This window comes from Procambarus clarkii, chromosome 66 (genome assembly GCF_040958095.1).
Source record: "Procambarus clarkii isolate CNS0578487 chromosome 66, FALCON_Pclarkii_2.0, whole genome shotgun sequence".
NCBI lineage: Eukaryota > Metazoa > Arthropoda > Malacostraca > Decapoda > Cambaridae > Procambarus > Procambarus clarkii.
Window position 1 is genome coordinate 29,443,891 of NC_091215.1, and position 17,662 is coordinate 29,461,552.

General features: G+C 45.9%; 2 protein-coding genes across 4 annotated transcripts in view; one reads left to right on the plus strand and one right to left on the minus strand.

The window, feature by feature from the left end:
* Positions 1-987, minus strand: part of LOC123769181 (zonadhesin) — a 29,902-nt gene extending 28,915 nt beyond the window's left edge. Inside the window, exon 1 of the mRNA XM_069310016.1 lies at positions 952-987. The gene's annotated coding sequence lies outside the window, so the exon portion shown is untranslated. The remainder of the gene's footprint in view (positions 1-951) is intronic.
* The window catches only part of LOC123769180 (uncharacterized), a 134,969-nt gene that overhangs the window by 37,374 nt on the left and 79,933 nt on the right, over positions 1-17,662 (plus strand). Inside the window, exon 4 of one of the 3 annotated variants that reach the window (XM_069310023.1) lies at positions 3,223-3,326. The exons of the other annotated variants lie outside the window; for them this stretch is intronic. The gene's annotated coding sequence lies outside the window, so the exon portion shown is untranslated. The remainder of the gene's footprint in view (positions 1-3,222; positions 3,327-17,662) is intronic. 3 annotated transcript variants of the gene reach the window in all.

The following is a 17,662-nucleotide window of genomic DNA, read 5'->3' on the forward strand; positions in this document are numbered from 1 at the left end:
AATCAGAAGAGTAATTGTTGACGGCGAGGATTACACGCGTGATCAGGGCGTTGCTTTGTCGGGCGGATGACGCTGACTGTTTCCATTACATGGATTAATGACATTTGTTTTTACTGAGACACAGACGGAGCACGTCGACACGACTCCCTACCAAACATATACGTAAATAAATAAATAAATAAATATATATATATATATATATATATATATATATATATATATATATATATATATATATATATATATATATATATATATATATATATATATATTCGATTTGCATTAGATGTTGTTACGGTGCCCTCTCCTATTTCTATCCGTTCAAGGATAGACGAAGCTTTGGTTGCGATTTGGGATTGATGTGTGTTCAGCGAGGCTAGTTTACGTGTTGAACTAAGAGAGTGTGGGGTTAGTGCACTCGGGCATTGACTTAAGACATGATAAGGAGAGTTGTGTTGACATGAAGAGGAACATGTCGGCCATCTTGAGGGGCACAGTCACTTTGGAGGGCGATCGCGCCCTCATATATCACCACTTGGAATGCTGTCATACACGCGGCCTTTTTTTTTTACCTTCCGGGTGTTTTATATCTTTTGTTGGCCATTTGTGTGACTTTATTGCTCATAAGATCTCATTACCGCGTATGAGAGGCCTTCGCTGGCCTCTCGGCTCATAGGATCAACTTCGTTTGACTTGTCAAGTGACCTGTGGGCTCACAAGAAGATTCCATCACCGCCTGACTCACAGGAATTCATCTTCACTTTGATTCACCAGACAACGATACGAATCCGGAATGCATAATTTATCCAAGGGTATAAAATCCCACGGGGGGGGGGGGGGGAACTAGCGGGTGGTGATGTAAGTCTACCCATAACAAAGAGACTGTCTAGGGTATAGACAGAGACAGGTGTGAGTGGGTAATAACGACAGGGGCGAGGAGCACCGGCTTACCGTTCTTGAGTGACGCTCGTCCGTTCGCGAAGTGGCGTCCGCGGCCCTTCTCCCTGTTGATATTCCTGGCCGCTGCACTCCCCCCCCCCCAATCCTCCCCCACGCACCCTCCATCCCCTCCTCCCCTCCCCGACCAAACCCTTCCTAATCAACCACCCGCCATCTATACGCTCCTCCTTCTCCTGTCTTTATTGCGGCAAGTTCAAGTTCAAGTACGTGTATTCAGACGATACGTCTCAAAAGGATAGAATAGCTTAGGATTTCTATCCTTTAGGTCCCTCAAGGGGCTCACGGATCCTAGTATATAAATCATCACGGCACCTGTGCATCCTAATCAACTGGTTTAATATATTCCGTTTAATATATATATATATATATATATATATATATATATATATATATATATATAAATCTCTGGTTTACATATTTCTATCCATAGGTTGATAGATTTTCAAGGATATATAGCATGCTATATCACGGGTCTTTGGTTTCTAAGTTTCCATTTCTCAGAATGCCGCTTCTGCGTGGGTTATCATTGTAGGGGAAACGAAGTCTGTTGGTCTTTCAAAGGATAGCCTAAAAGACCCAGACTAGCTAGTGACCCCCCCCCCCTCCCTCCCTCCAGGAGACAACCCACAACACAGAGTCAAAGCTCAACCCCCGCAAGCACCAATAGGTGAGCACAACAGTTGACAAACTCCCTGATGCTAGGGAGGACTGCCAGGTGAACAGAGATATCAGGTCTAAGAATCACAAGCTACAATCATACTAAATACAATACATAGGTACAACATTTTACGAATTGTATCGTATATTGTATAACTAATGAAGCCACATTCACAGTGGTGCCAGACTGTCCACATTAAATAACATACAAGCACGAATGTAATTTGGTTCGTAATTACAGGCGAATAATCCAAGGATGTAATTACATAGGGATAATTATGTAATTACATAGGGATATTGCGTGATTAAAGTAGTCTGAAGAGACACAGTAGAGGCCCGCGCCTCTGTGCTGTTGGGTAATTCAAATTAATGTACAAAGTAGGGAGTCATATTTGGACGTAGAAATACTGAAATCTCAAAATACTTGGGAATGTTTTGTGAGTAAAATACTGTAGGGTTGAGCAATGTGAAATAATACCAGGGAATAACTAATTTTGGATTTATAATGCATATTTGTACTGATGACATCATTGTAAACTCGATTGGCATAAGTGTAGAAAGTTTGTGAATTATTTGACTGAGGATTAAGTGTTAATTTTAACACATTTGTTAAAAATAAGATTGTATTAAAATTAAGTGTTTAAATGATGTATTTATGTGATATTTGGCGTGTTAGAAATGTAGTTATTAACTTTTTGAACATTACTAAACATAGAGGTGATGTAAGATAGTCTGGTGGTGGTGCTGTAAAGTGTTAAGCACCACCACCTGTTGGCTCCCGCCCACACACTCACACTCACCCACACACTCACCCACACACTCACCCAACACTCACCCACACACTCACCCACACACTCACCCACACACTCACCCACACACTCACCCACACACTCACCCACACACTCTCACACACACACTCACACACTTGACATATTCACGCACACAGGCAATCGTATTCATACACTCACGCTCAACCAAACACTCTCTCCCACTAACCTTTCAACCTTAAACTTGATTAATAACCTTTATTAATCTCTCCAATACCTTTCGACAACTAATCTAACCCCCCTTGATTATATTTCAACCCCATTCCTTCCTGTCCTAATCCATTCCTTTCCAATCCAACCATCTATTTACCCCCTTGCTCCTGTCTACTCTTTCTACCTACCTCCCTCCCTTTCGTACTTTCCTCTCCTCCTCCCCTTGTCATTACCCTCTCTGCCTTGACCCTCACTTTCATCTCTCCTACCTTCATCAAAAAAGGAACACTATCGCCTCATTTTTTGTTACGGGCTCACCATAGCCCGTGCTACATGGACACTTCGTCCTGAGTAGCTAAATCTTTAACAACAACAACAAACAACCTCATTTTCCCCATATACAGCGCCGCTCCTGTGCCAGGTACGTCCACTATGGGCTCACCATAGCCCGTGCTACTTGCCCCGCTCCTGTGCCAGGTACGTCCACTACGGGCTCACCATACCCCGTGCTACTTGCCCCGCTCCTGTGCCAGGTACGTCCACTACGGGCTCACCATACCCCGTGCTACTTAGAACTTTGTGTTACGAGAAGCTGAATCTAAAATAGTCTTATTCCCCACCACAGGTGAACTCCTAACCCCTGGCACCCGGTTCTTGAGCGCAAACATCCTTCCTTTCTCAGAATCAGCATGAAGACTTCAGCCTCCCAAAAGTTGTTATACTATAAAGGTACAATCACGTCCGCACCGCTGGCGGTCACATCTCCACCACTCCTCTCCATCTCTCCCCCATCTCTCTTAATTCATCTCCATCCAAATTTCTCCATTAGTGCAGAAATGACGTCATTTCACTTCTTTTCTTTTTTAATACCTGTGATTGTGCTGTTTGACCTAGCTTTCCTTCCCTTCCCCTTCTACCCTTCCCTTCCCCTTCTACCCTTCCCTTCCCCTTCTACCCTTCCCTTCCCCTTCTACCCTTCCCTTCCCCTTCTACCCTTCCCTCCCTCTTCTACCCTTCCCTCCCCCTTCTACCCTTCCCTCCCCCTTCTACCCTTCCCTCCCCCTTCTACCTTTCCCTCCTCCCTTCACCCCTTCCCTATTCTCCCTCCCTAAACACCCCTCTCCTCCCACACCCAAACTCCCCCTAAGCCCCCATATATCATCTCCTCCCCAGAGCTGCCCAGCCCGCTCTGGACACGCCCTAAACTGGTCTTCAGGCAGCGGTTGGGCTTAATCTTTCCAATCTGGTGAGGCGCAGAGGACGCCCAGGGCGGGCCAGCCCATGTGTGGGGGGCAGGATGGAGGTGCAGGTAGAGGGCTAGAGGTGGGGGATAGCAGACGATGGGAGAGGGAAGAACGTATGGGTAAGGGGAAAGGATGAAATAATAGAGGAACAGATAGATTTAAGAAGGGAGGGAGAAGGGAATCAAATTATTCTTTGAAATTGATGGTAGAGAGAGCGCCTTCTGGGCATGGAGAGAGAGAGAGAGAGAGAGAGAGAGAGAGAGAGAGAGAGAGAGAGAGAGAGAGAGAGAGAGAGAGAGAGTGAGAGAGAGAGAGAGAAAGCCACATAAAGTATGATCAAGCAGGAACTTGTACAGAGAAAGCTCCAATTGGTCACCTGTGTCGTGAGAACTGGTAGACAGCTCGCTCTGCCAAACCCATGACCCCCACCACCATCACCACCACCACCACCACCACCACCACCACCACCACCACCACCACCACCACCACCACCACCATCCTTACCACCACCATCCTCACCACCACCACCACCACCACCACCACCACCACCACCACCACCACCACCATCACCACCATCACCACCATCCTCACCACCACTACCACCATCCTCACCACCACCACCACCTTGACCATTAAATGTATGACCACATCTGTGGTAGGAAAAACAAAACACTAGTAGAATGCACAGAAAAAAAAGTCGTAGAAGCCACCCCCATATACAGATGTAAGATCGATACAGGTCATCACTTTTTTTTACACCAGAGTGTTTTAATTCCGGCCGTTGAATGTCTACGATCTCTCTCTCTCCTTTCACATTTGAAAGTTGAAATGATTATTTAAATCTTTACCAAATTAACATACAATTTTGTGTGACTGTAGTAATTCAATTAGGTCGTATTGGATTATGCCCGCTGGTCTTATTCACTATATATGTGGCTACAAGCTACTACATCAGATATTATTCGTATTTACATTTGCGAATTTGTAAATACAAGTTGATATTGTTCACTGCTATTCAGGACAGAGATATCATGAGATATGCAGCTCAAAATGCTGTAATATGGAGAGATAAATATAGGATAAAGGGTTAGGCTGTCTTCCCATATACTAGAGTCAATGAACAAGTTATATGGTTGAGTGTGCAGTAGGCCAGAAGGTCTTAAAAAATGGTCGCAGTTCAACCCGACGATTTAACGGTTCGTCTCAGATTTTATAGGCTGGATATTCTGGTAGCCTCACTTACTGGCCAGATAAAGATAACTTCTCAAGTTATCTTTATCGACCTCACCACATTGTACTCACCTAGATGTGCTTACTGGGGGTTGAGCTTCGGCTCTTTGAATTCTTTGAAAAGAGTTCGATGTCTGGTTTGATTACTGTGCTGACCATTGAAATACTTATTAATATATAAAGTTGTCATAGCTATTAATAAGCCAGCTTTCAGGTTTTTGGATTTTTCTTAATTCAATTTTTTTAATGTGTGAGTTTATAATAGTTTCATTAGATAGTTCAACGTTAGTCTGTAGGTTTTCCTTGCAAACCTAATTGGCCAATCGATCTACAAAGTCATGCTTTCTAACTCCAACTTGGGATGGAACTCACACAAATTTTATATAAAAGTTATTTTCGTTGGCAAAAAAAAATCACATTGCATTTAATATTACAATTCACTTCAGACGTTAATTGTGATGGAGTATTTAAACACATCTGTACCCTACTAATCATACCAAAAAAACCTCACTTCACCTTAATTTAGTCTGAGGTACTCTGTGGCTAGATAAATACCCAGTAGCTCAATTTGTGTTCACAAATTGTTCACAAACTCAATTTGTGTTGAACAGCTCGTTCAATCTTTGCATTCTAGACATGATATATTTCATTTGCTATATGTCCTTCATATGCACAACTCTGCTCTACCTGTGTTCAATCGCACAGAACCAACAGTAAAGGCATAGTATTCTGTTGGTTTTAGAATTTGAAGAGGGCTCCTTGGTTATCTTGAGGTTATCTTGAGATGATTTCGGGGCTTTTCATCTCAAGATAACCTCAAGATAACCAAGGAGCCCTCTTCAAATTCTAAAAGGGCTGTCAATAGTTTCTAGTGTAATCACATAATTCATCACATAATTTCAGTGTTATACATCACATAGTTTCAGTGTTATACATCACATAGTTTCAGTGTAATGGGCTAGTTTGACACTGATGGGTGTATAATGTAATGCATACCTTTCCGAAGGGAATGTGGTTAACAATCTTAATCTAGATTAAAAGAGTTATTTAATTTATAAGAGTATTGGCACAACAACTGAGCCAAGCACTGTATGGATTTCTTTTTGTGCGTGTGGTGATTTAGAGAAACAGTGAAGACACACAGAAATCACAATAGCGTGATACATGAAATGAACAAAACCATAAGGGCCGTGACGAGGATTCGAACCTACGTCTGAGAGGATCCCAGACGCGGCTTAATCGACTGAGTTACGACATGGATAGTCAGTTGGTGGCCCAAGATGAGACGCACCACTCCCACAGCTGGTGGCCCAAGATGAGACGCCCCACTCCCACAGCTGGTGGCCCAAGATGAGACGCCCCGCTCCCACAGCTGGTGGCCCAAGATGAGACGTCCCACTCCCACAGCTGGTGGCCCAAGATGAGACGCCCCACTCCCACAGCTGGTGGCTCAAGATGACACGCTCCCACTCCCACAGCTGGTAGCCCAAGAACTTAGGGATCGTCTTGAAGCCAACTAAACCCCATAATATATAATTACGTCGATATAGCGTGGGTTCGACGTCAATAACGTTGAATCAACGCCGATATAACGTTGAATCACCGTCGAAAACATTGACCGTCGAGCTAATGGCCCCCCCCTCTGAGTAGATATACTCCAACGTCCAGACGGCTGCAACTATAACCATCAAATTGAAGACTATCAGCTATATGCAATGTTTGCCTCAATCAGACTCTGAAGCTATGCAATGACAGCCTCAATTAGACTCTGAATTTAGCTATGCAAGGTTAGCCTCAGACTCTGAATGTTGGCTGCTGATTTACGAGCCGGCCTAAATTGCGGCAGGTTTTGAACCAGTTTATTGGGTAATATGCGGATATCGCTGTGAGGTCGGTCAAGAATGATATAACCTCTATGTGTGTAGCTTTTTCCTGTTTAGCTCTGTTTTTTGGCTGATGGGGAGTTCAACGGGCTCACTGAACTAGATGTTGAACGAACTATATTGCGATTAATGGGCAGTTCGTTCGGACCCTGGGATGTTCTCTAGGACCCCTGGGCTGTTCTGTAGGACCCTGGGCTGTTCTGTAGGACCCTGGGCTGTTCTGTAGGACCCTGGGCTGTTCTGTAGGACCCTGGGATGTTCTGTAGGACCCTGGGATGTTCTCTAGGACCCTGGGATGTTCTGTAGGACCCTGGGATGTTCTCTAGGACCCTGGGATGTTCTGTAGGACCCTGGGATGTTCTCTAGGACCCTGGGATGTTCTGTAGGACCCTGGGCTCTTCTGTAGGACCCCTGGGTTGTTCTGTAGGACCCCTGGGCTCTTCTGTAGGACCCTGGGATGTTCTCTAGGACCCTGGGATGTTCTCTAGGACCCTGGGATGTTCTGTAGGACCCTGGGCTGTTCTGTAGGACCCTGGGCTGTTCTGTAGGACCCTGGGCTGTTCTGTAGGACCCCTGGGCTGTTCTGTAGGACCCTGGGATGTTCTCTAGGACCCCTGGGTTGTTCTGTAGGACCCTGGGATGTTCTCTAGGACCCCTGGGTTGTTCTGTAGGACCCTGGGATGTTCTCTAGGACCCCTGGGATGTTCTCTAGGACCCTGGGCTGTTCTGTAGGACCCTGGGATGTTCTCTAGGACCCCTGGGTTGTTCTGTAGGACCCTGGGATGTTCTCTAGGACCCTGGGATGTTCTCTAGGACCCCTGGGTTGTTCTGTAGGACCCTGGGATGTTCTGTAGGACCCTGGGATGTTCTCTAGGACCCTGGGATGTTCTCTAGGACCCCTGGGTTGTTCTGTAGGACCCTGGGATGTTCTCTAGGACCCTGGGATGTTCTCTAGGACCCCTGGGTTGTTCTGTAGGACCCTGGGATGTTCTGTAGGACCCTAGGCTCTTCTGTAGGACCCTAGGCTGTTCTGTAGGACCCTGGGCTGTTCTCTAGGACCCTAGGCTGTTCTCTAGGACCCTGGGATGTTCTGTAGGAACCTGGGCTGTTCTCTAGGACCCTGGTCTGTTCTGTAGGACCCTAGGCTCTTCTGTAGGACCCTAGGCTGTTCTGTAGGACCCTAGGCTGCTCTGTAGGACCCTGGGCTGTTCTCTAGGACCCTAGGCTGTTCTCTAGGACCCTAGGCTGTTCTCTAGGACCCCTGGGCTGTTCTCTAGGACCCTGGGCTGTTCTCTAGGACACTGGACTATTCCATATGTCCCTGGACAGTTTCCCTTGTGCCTCTGGACAGTGTTCCTTGGGACCCTGGACAGTTCCTTGGGACCCTGGACAGTTCCTTGGGACCCTGGACAGTTCCTTGGGACCCTGGACAGTTCCTTGGGACCCTGGACAGTTCCTTGGGACCCTGAACAGTTCCTTGGGACCCTGGACAGTTCCTTGGGACCCTGGACAGTTCCTTGGGACCCTGGACAGTTCCTTGGGACCCTGGACAGTTCCTTGGGACCCTGGACAGTTCCTTGGGACCCAGGACAGTACTCCCGGACCCGGAACGGTTCACTTGTACTCTCTAGTGAACTTAGTTCATTTACGCCCAGCGTTTAGAATAACTCGCTTCCTCTTACGTTCGCACGTTGTTCGTCATGCGCAAGTCTTCGTGTAGTTTGCTGCGTTTTGGAGGTAATTGGCCTGAAACAGCGCCATCTGCCTCCCTCTCCACCTTGCGATGAGGGCGCCAGACTCTCCCTCTCTCTCTCTCTCTCTCTCTCTCTCTCTCTCTCTCTCTCTCTCTCTCTCTCTCTCTCTCTCTCTCTCTCTCTCTCTCTCTCTCTCTCTCTCTCTCTCTCTCTATCTCTGTCTCTCTGTGTCTCTCTGTGTCTCTCTCTCTGTGTCTCTGTGTCTCTGTGTCTCTGTGTCTCTCTCTCTCTCTCTCTCTCTCTCTCTCTCTCTCTCTCTCTCTCTCTCTCTGTCTCTCTGTGTCTCTCTGTGTCTCTCTCTCTGTGTCTCTGTGTCTCTGTGTCTCTCTCTCTCTCTCTCTCTCTCTCTCTCTCTCTCTCTCTCTCTCTCTCTCTCTCTCTCTCTCTCTCTCTCTCTCTCTCTCTCTCTCTCTCTCTCTCTCTCTCTCTCTCTCTCTCTCTCTCTCTCTCTCTCTCTTATGTATACGAGACAGAGAGAGAGTATAAGACTGGTTAGAAAGCAAGCAAATTGCATCTCATAAGTGCCATTGTTGGCTATGATTGATGATCCGTCTATCGTTAATAAGGAGGTAACGTATATAGCATTAGCTTTGTTGATTCTTGGTACAAGTTTGTCGTCGAGCGCTTGACGCACAGACAGACAGACAGACAGACAGACAGCATCTGTCATACAGACAGTTTCTGTGTGGCTGTCGTACGACGGTTACACCCGCACTACTGAATTACGATCCAATATGGACTGTAAATGTTGTGTGTATATATATATATATATATATATATATATATATATATATATATATATATATATATATATATATATATATATATATATATATATATATATATATATATATGTCGTACCTAGTAGCCAGAACGCACTTCTTAGCCTACTATGCAAGGCCCGATTTGCCTAATAAGCCAAGTTTTCATGAATTAATGATTTTTCGACCACCTAACCTACCTGACCTAACCTAACCTAACTTTTTCGGCTACCTAACCTAACCTAACCTATAAAGATAGGATAGGTTAGGTTAGGTAGGGTTGGTTAGGTTCGGTCATATATCTACTTTAATTTTAACTCCTATAAATTTTCTTTTACCTCATACATAATGAAATGGGTAGCTTTATCATTTCATAAGAAAAAAATAGAGAAAATATATTAATTCAGGAAAACTTGGCTTATTAGGCAAATCAGGCCTTGCATAGTAGGCTGAGAAGTGCGTTCTGGCTACTAGGTACGACATATATATATATATATATATATATATATATATATATATATATATATATATATATATGAATGAAAACTCACACCCCAGAAGTGACTCGAACCCATACTCCCAGAAGCAACGCAACTGGTAACTACAGGGCGCCTTAATCCGCTTGACCATCACGGCCGTCAAAAGGAAGTGATAGCCGAGGCTATTTGAGCCACTTCCCCGACGGCAACTCGGATGGTAATCTTGGGCATAGCATTTCACCAAATCACCTCATTCTTTGGGGCACACGTGAGGAACACAAATGCGAACAAGCCTGAATGGTCCCCAGGACTATATGCGAATGAAAACTCACACCCCAGAAGTGACTCGAACCCATACTCCCAGAAGCAACGCAACTGGTAACTACAGGGCGCCTTAATCCGCTTGACCATCACGGCCGTCAAAAGGAAGTGATAGCCGAGGCTATTTGAGCCACTTCCCCGACGGCAACTCGGATGGTAATCTTGGGCATAGCATTTCACCAAATCACCTCATTCTTTGGGGCACACGTGAGGAACACAAATGCGAACAAGCCTGAATGGTCCCCAGGACTATATGCGAATGAAAACTCACACCCCAGAAGTGACTCGAACCCATACTCCCAGAAGCAACGCAACTGGTAACTACAGGGCGCCTTAATCCGCTTGACCATCAAGTATGGTATGGGGAGTATGGGTTCGAGTCACTTCTGGGGTGTGAGTTTTCATTCGCATATAGTCCTGGGGACCATTCAGGCTTGTTCGCATTTGTGTTCCTCACGTGTGCCCCAAAGAATGAGGTGATTTGGTGAAATGCTATGCCCAAGATTACCATCCGAGTTGCCGTCGGGGAAGTGGCTCAAATAGCCTCGGCTATCACTTCCTTTTGACGGCCGTGATGGTCAAGCGGATTAAGGCGCCCTGTAGTTACCAGTTGCGTTGCTTCTGGGAGTATGGGTTCGAGTCACTTCTGGGGTGTGAGTTTTCATTCGCATATAGTCCTGGGGACCATTCAGGCTTGTTCGCATTTGTGTTCCTCACGTGTGCCCCAAAGAATGAGGTGATTTGGTGAAATGCTATGCCCAAGATTACCATCCGAGTTGCCGTCGGGGAAGTGGCTCAAATAGCCTCGGCTATCACTTCCTTTTGACGGCCGTGATGGTCAAGCGGATTAAGGCGCCCTGTAGTTACCAGTTGCGTTGCTTCTGGGAGTATGGGTTCGAGTCACTTCTGGGGTGTGAGTTTTCATTCGCATATAGTCCTGGGGACCATTCAGGCTTGTTCGCATATATATATATATATATATATATATATATATATATATATATATATATATATGTATGTATATGTAAAAGTCATATTTTTGAGGGGAAAGTGCTATGTTGTAAGAGGGGGGAAAACAACCCCTTGAGCAGTGGTTCTCGACCAAGGGGAAGGGGGAAGACCCCCCCCCCCTTTTCCCCAAGGGGGGGGCCTTGGGCAAATCGTCTCAAGGGCTCCACCAGACAAATGAAATGTGTTGAACTCTTTTACAAAATGTTAAACAATTATGTGTTGAACTGATTGTCTGTTTTGTTATATTTACATAATAATAATCCAGGGTTTGTGTACAAGAATGTTTGACAGTATTTGTTATAACAATTCGTTCTCATTTAATTTCCCAATAACTCGTTACACCACTAGATGTAAAGTTTTATTTGCTTAGAGCAATGTGTTTGGTATATAACATGTGTTTACATGTGTTATAACATGTGGTATGTGTTTATTGGATTTTAAACCTTTAGTTTATTTAGATTAAACCTTTAAAACTTTTAGATTATACTGTATTGGAAGACGGCAGGTAAGTAAATATATATATATAGAAAGCACATAGCACGCAATATGTAGTTTACTTGACTATAGAAAATATTCAAACTTGCTTGAATATTGAAGGCATCCAAGATATCAATCAAGATAGCGATGCCAGGGCACAGAAAACGGAGTCAAAGTCACCGATAATTTCCACGAAGAACGAGGATGACTCGAAGGAATAGCAGACGAGCAAGAAGTATGGGAAATTGGGTCGCATGGTCAGGTTAATTTTGTGGCATATGCTCCAATAGTTATTTCAACATATAAGTCGACTTCTTCCATACATAGTCAAGCGTATGTATTTTGATCATTAGGTATACATAGGTATGAAGTCACCAACACAGAAAGGTCACTACTGTGGTTACTGCAACCCCACCACGCACATAAAGGTCACTATATTGGTCTCTATATGACTGCTTCACACACACACACACACACACACACACACACACACACACACACACACACACACACACACACACACACACACACACACACACACACACACACCCACACACACCGTCAAAACAATTATTTTCTCCATACGTATTGACCTTTTATCATAACGCAGAAAGGTCAACACAGGTTCGTCCTGTCCACCACACAACGGTGATCTCAGTGGAAAAAGTGTGGGAGAGAAAGTGCGCAGCAAGGTCAGGTCCGGCACTGGTTTAGGTGGGAGGGAGATGGTTGTACGGGGGGAGGGAGGAAGGGAGAGAGGTGCAGGTTCTGGGAGGGGACGTGGTGGTGGGAGAGAGTGGTAATGGTAGATTAGATATAGGTGGTGGTAGGTGGTGGTAGTATAGAGGTGGTGCAGGTGGTGTACATGGAGTGTACCTAAAGGGGGGGGGGGGTTCTGGGAGTTCAACCCTCCCCATCAAGCTCGGTCTGGGGGGTCCAGGATTATCTTGTGATACCTTGATCCAACAGGCTGTTGCTTGTAGCGCCCCGCAGGCGCGCACATAGCCACTACAACCAGATTCGTCCGCCTCTTCTTCCAAGACTATATCTAGTTTACTCTAGGAGGAAGAGGTCTTAAATGAAAAAGTTTGCATTATCTGATTTCTTAAGGTTTGTTGAGTTGTTTTGGAGTTAGGATCAATCATGACAATATTATTGTGTCTTATGGGTGGTCAAGTCACAGTTTGGTAGCGAAAATGTTGCTATGAAGAGTAGAGACGCTGTTACTCTCTCTATAATGATTGATGAAGATTAAGCCACCCAAGAGGTGGCATGGGCATGAATAGCCCGTAAGTGGTGGCCCTTTTGAGCTATTACCAGTATCAAGAGCTGATACTGGAGATCTGTGGATTGCTCTATAGAGAGGAGAGAAGATTAAGCCACCCAAAAGGTGGCACGGGCATGAATAGCCCGTAAGTGGTGGCCCTTTTGAGCCATTACCAGTATCAATAGCTGATACTGGAGATCTGTGGAGGTGCGACTGCACCCTGCGATTGCTCTATAGCCCCATCAGTGTATATGTACTGCTCTATAGCACCCCAAAGCTGTAACTCTGTTGAGATGTGCGTTCTTGGGCGTTGACCCGAGGCCTTAGGCTTCAAGGCGTTGTGTAAGCCACCCAAGAGGTGGCACGGGCATGAATAACCCGTAATTTCCTTCTTTGATTTTGGTTTATAGAGTCGCAGCTCCCGGAGTGGATGGGGGGCAAGGGACCGGCTACGGTGGCTCATAGTCTGGTGTGGAAGGAATCAAGTACGTTCCTCTTCGTCTAGCAAGTTAGTGTATATCAGATGCTCTTGTGGCTCTAGGGTCACACATGCACAGCCCCGCTCCTGTGCCAGGTAAGTCCACTACGGGCTCACCATAGCCCGTGCTACTTGCAACTTTTGTTCCGAGTAGCTAAATCTATAACAACAACATCTCTGGGGTTTTTGCCCCATCATCGTGTCTCCTTTTTGGGGAAGCTGCGTCCGGTTACGAGTTTTTAAAGATGGTGACTGCTGGGGATGCTACTAGAGTTCGGGGTCAAGTCTGAAGTGGTTTGAAGCAGAGAATGGCAGCGATAGCCGCACTAATTTAGTTGAAGACTACACACTAGAAGTTGAAGGGACGACGACGTTTCGGTCCGTCCTGGACCATTCTCAAGTCGACTTGAGAATGGTCCAGGACGGACCGAAACGTCGTCGTCCCTTCAACTTCTAGTGTGTGGTCTGGTCAACATACTTCAGCCACGTTATTGTGACTCATCGCCTGCAACACTTACGAAGGCAAGAATCAACTAAACTAAATACATATATTCAAAACAAAAATATTGGTCTGTTAGAAAAGCAACTTCTTCTTCGCCTGCTCCTGTTTCGTCTCCTTCTGCTTCGTCTTTTCCTTCGTCTCCTGCGTCTTCGTCATGATAATGTTCCTTAAGGCTGCCTGGTAACTCCGGAGGCTCCTTCACCTTGTTATCTGCTGTGATCGATTTTTTTTTTATCTTTAGAGGCTTGAGGACGCCTTTAAGGCTATTTGAGATGCGGGTTTAACACCCGGAGGGACTGGTTGTGTGTCGTAAAACTGGGTGTAAGTGGCCCCAAATACTTCACAATTACTGATTTAATTGGGCTGTTATTTATATACGGCCTTTGGCCATGTGGGAAGGGGTAAGGGAGATCTGTCTGTCCTGTTATGCTTATCTCTGTTTCTTATGTACGTCTGTGGTCTCTCTGTCTCTGTCTCTCTCTCTGTGTGTCTCTCTCTCTGTCTCTCTCTGTCTCTGTCTCTCTCTGTCTCCGTCTCTGTCTCTCTCTGTCTCTGTGTCTCTGTCTCTCTCTGTCTCTGTCTCTTTCTGTCTCTGTCTCTCTCTCTCTCTGTCTCTCTCCCTCTCTGTCTCTCTCTCTCTCTGTCTCTCTCTCTCTCTCTCTCTCTCTCTCTCTCTCTCTCTCTCTCTCTCTCTCTCTCTCTCTCTCTCTCTCTCTCTCTCCTCTCTCTCTCTCTCTGTCTCTCTCTGTCTCTCTCTGTCTCTCTCTCTCTCTCTCTCTCTCTCTCTCTCTCTCTCTCTCTCTCTCTCTCTCTCTCTCTCTCTCTCTCTCTCTCTCTCTCTCTCTCTCTCTCTGTCTCTGTCTCTCTGTCTCTCTCTGTCTGTCTCTGTCTCTCTCTGTCTCCGTCTCTGTCTCTGTCTCTCTCTGTCTCCGTCTCTGTCTCTCTCTGTCTCTCTCTGTCTCTGTCTCTCTCTGTCTCTCTCTCTCTCTCTGTCTCTCTCTGTCTCTCTCTGTCTGTCTCACTCTCCCTCGAGGGCGTCACAGCTTTCTCGCCCGTGAAGGCCCACTGGGAAATATCTGGTTTCTTTCCTCAAGCAAAGAAACTAACTTTCCATCTTAAATTGTTTCATGCGATTAAATAAAGTGAAGACTTTCTCTTTGCTGTTCATGATGATTGCTATTCAATTCTGCTTTTATATATTTATTAAGTGAAGACTTTCGGCACATTTACAGTTGGAATCGTGCTCGACTCACTATCAAGAATGCCGGGCGGGGCAGATACCCGCCAAACACACACCGAAACTACGACGTTGGTACAACGTTCCAACAAGTTTTAACACCTAACCAGTTATAACAACCAATATAGCAAGTTGTAACAACGTTCAAATACGTCATAAACTTGTTAAGCCAAGATGTAACAACTTTATTACAAGTTGTAACAAGCGGAAAATAGAGACAGTTTCGGTTTGTGTTTCCAGGGTATGGTTTGCCGTGTTTCTTATCACCTACTGCACCTGTTCACCTAGCAGTAAGTAGGTACCCAGGAGTTAGTCAGCCTGTTGTGGTGTTGCATCTTGAGGTGGGGAGGGGGGGGGGAGGTTAGTAATTCGACTGACTCAGTAGGTTTGGTGGGTTGTTTGGGTTCGTACTCTTCTGGTTAGGCTAGAAGGTTGGGTTTTTTACGGAGTGGTAAATCAAGAGGACGGACTGCGCAGTGCCTTCTGATGCGATCACTTGTTGAGAGGGATCTCCAGCAGTATGGGGTCCCAGTAGCACAGTGGTCTACGTTACACACAGAAATCACAATTGCGTGATGCATCAAATGAACAAATCCACAAGGGCCGTGACGATGATCGCATCAGAAGTCGATTAAGCTCAGTCGATTAAGGCAGCGTCTGGGATGCTCTCGGACGCGGGTTCGAATCCTCGTCACGGCCCTTATGGATTTGTTCAGTGGTCTACGTCCTCGGCTCACATGCGAGGGGACCTGGGTCACTAATCTGGCAGGACAGAAACGGCTGGGTACATTTCCTTTCATCTGCTGTACCTGTTCATCTAGTAGCAACAGGTATACACGTGAGGTAAGCAACTGTTGTGGATCTTGGGGAAAGCCAGCATTTGGTCTAAGGGGGGGGGGGGAAGGGGGAGGGGGGACTCATTAGCCGACACACACATTTCCTGCCCCCTGACAACCGGAGGTATTATTTAATTATCCTCAGTAGCGTATAATTACGGGCTATTCATGCCCGTGCCCTCTCTTGGGGGCTTAATCTTCATCAATCAATCAATCGTATAACGGGTAAAACAGATGAATCGAGGATTCCCCATCCACAGATCTCCAGTATCTGCTCTTGATACTGGTAATGGCTCCAAAGGGCCTCCACTTACGGGCTATTCATGCCCGTACCACATTTTGGGTGGCTTAATCTTCATCAATCAATCAATCAATCGCGGATGTCGAAGCATCCGAAGCTCGGCGACCCTTGAGGCTAGACGCCCGTCGATGTATTCCCCCTGGAGTATGGTCGTCAACAGAAGCTGCTAACGGTGCACACAGGTGGATTGAAATCCATTGTCCAGCTGAGCAATTAGCGCTTCAGCGGCGCGTACCCCCGTCAGCGCCGCTCCTCACCCCCCATCCCCTTGAGTGTTCACTAATTCCATTCACCTAGGCTCTCGGAGACTCGAATCCTGGCCCGAAACATAAGAACGAAGGTAACTGCAGAAAGCCTATTGGCCCATACGAGACAGCTCCTATCTATAACCACCCAAACGCTTTGCTTAATAGTGGCATTAAGCACTTAGAGTCTACAGCTGCAGGACTGTTACAAAATTATAATTATATACGCTATATGACTTTCTATATAAAAAAACTACTTTTTTTAGCAATGATTTGGTGTGGGTTGATGGACGTGCCTGGAATATGAGAGCTGATGATGATTCTTGGTCTGGAAGAATTGATAGAGGTGTGAAGGTGGGTCTTGTAGATGGGTCGGGCTGTGAGAAAGGAATGTCAAGAGAAAGTTATTGTGTCGTTGATAAGAACATATAACAATAATCATGATGAGGAAAATCAATAGAAGCCTTGATGAGGGTTCGAACCTGCACACTGGGGACAAGTATACACCCTAGTAAGAAGACATATAAAACATGTCTTCTCCTAAACAAATAATAAGACAAGAACAACAGCCTGCAATAACTGAAGAACCAGTTGGAGAAGATTTAGAACAAAGGGTAAACTCATCACTGAAGAGAAAACTCTGTGGCTATACTAATTAATGAATGTAAGAAGGCCAGCAGACTGTCTGCTCTCATGAGAGCAGACAGGTATCCGACCCACTCTCACAACCACTTCCTGAAGCAGGCATCCCATACCATCACTCCCTGAAGCAGGCATCCCATACCATCACTCCCTGAAGCAGGCATCCCATACCATCACCTCCCTGAAGCGGGCATCCCATACCATCACTCCCTGAAGCGGGCATCCCATACCATCACTCCCTGAAGCGGGCATCCCATACCATCACTCCCTGAAGCAGGCATCCCATACCATCACCTCCCTGAAGCGGGCATCCCATACCATCACTCCCTGAAGCGGGCATCCCATACCATCACTCCCTGAAGCGGGCATCCCATACCATCACTCCCTGAAGCAGGCA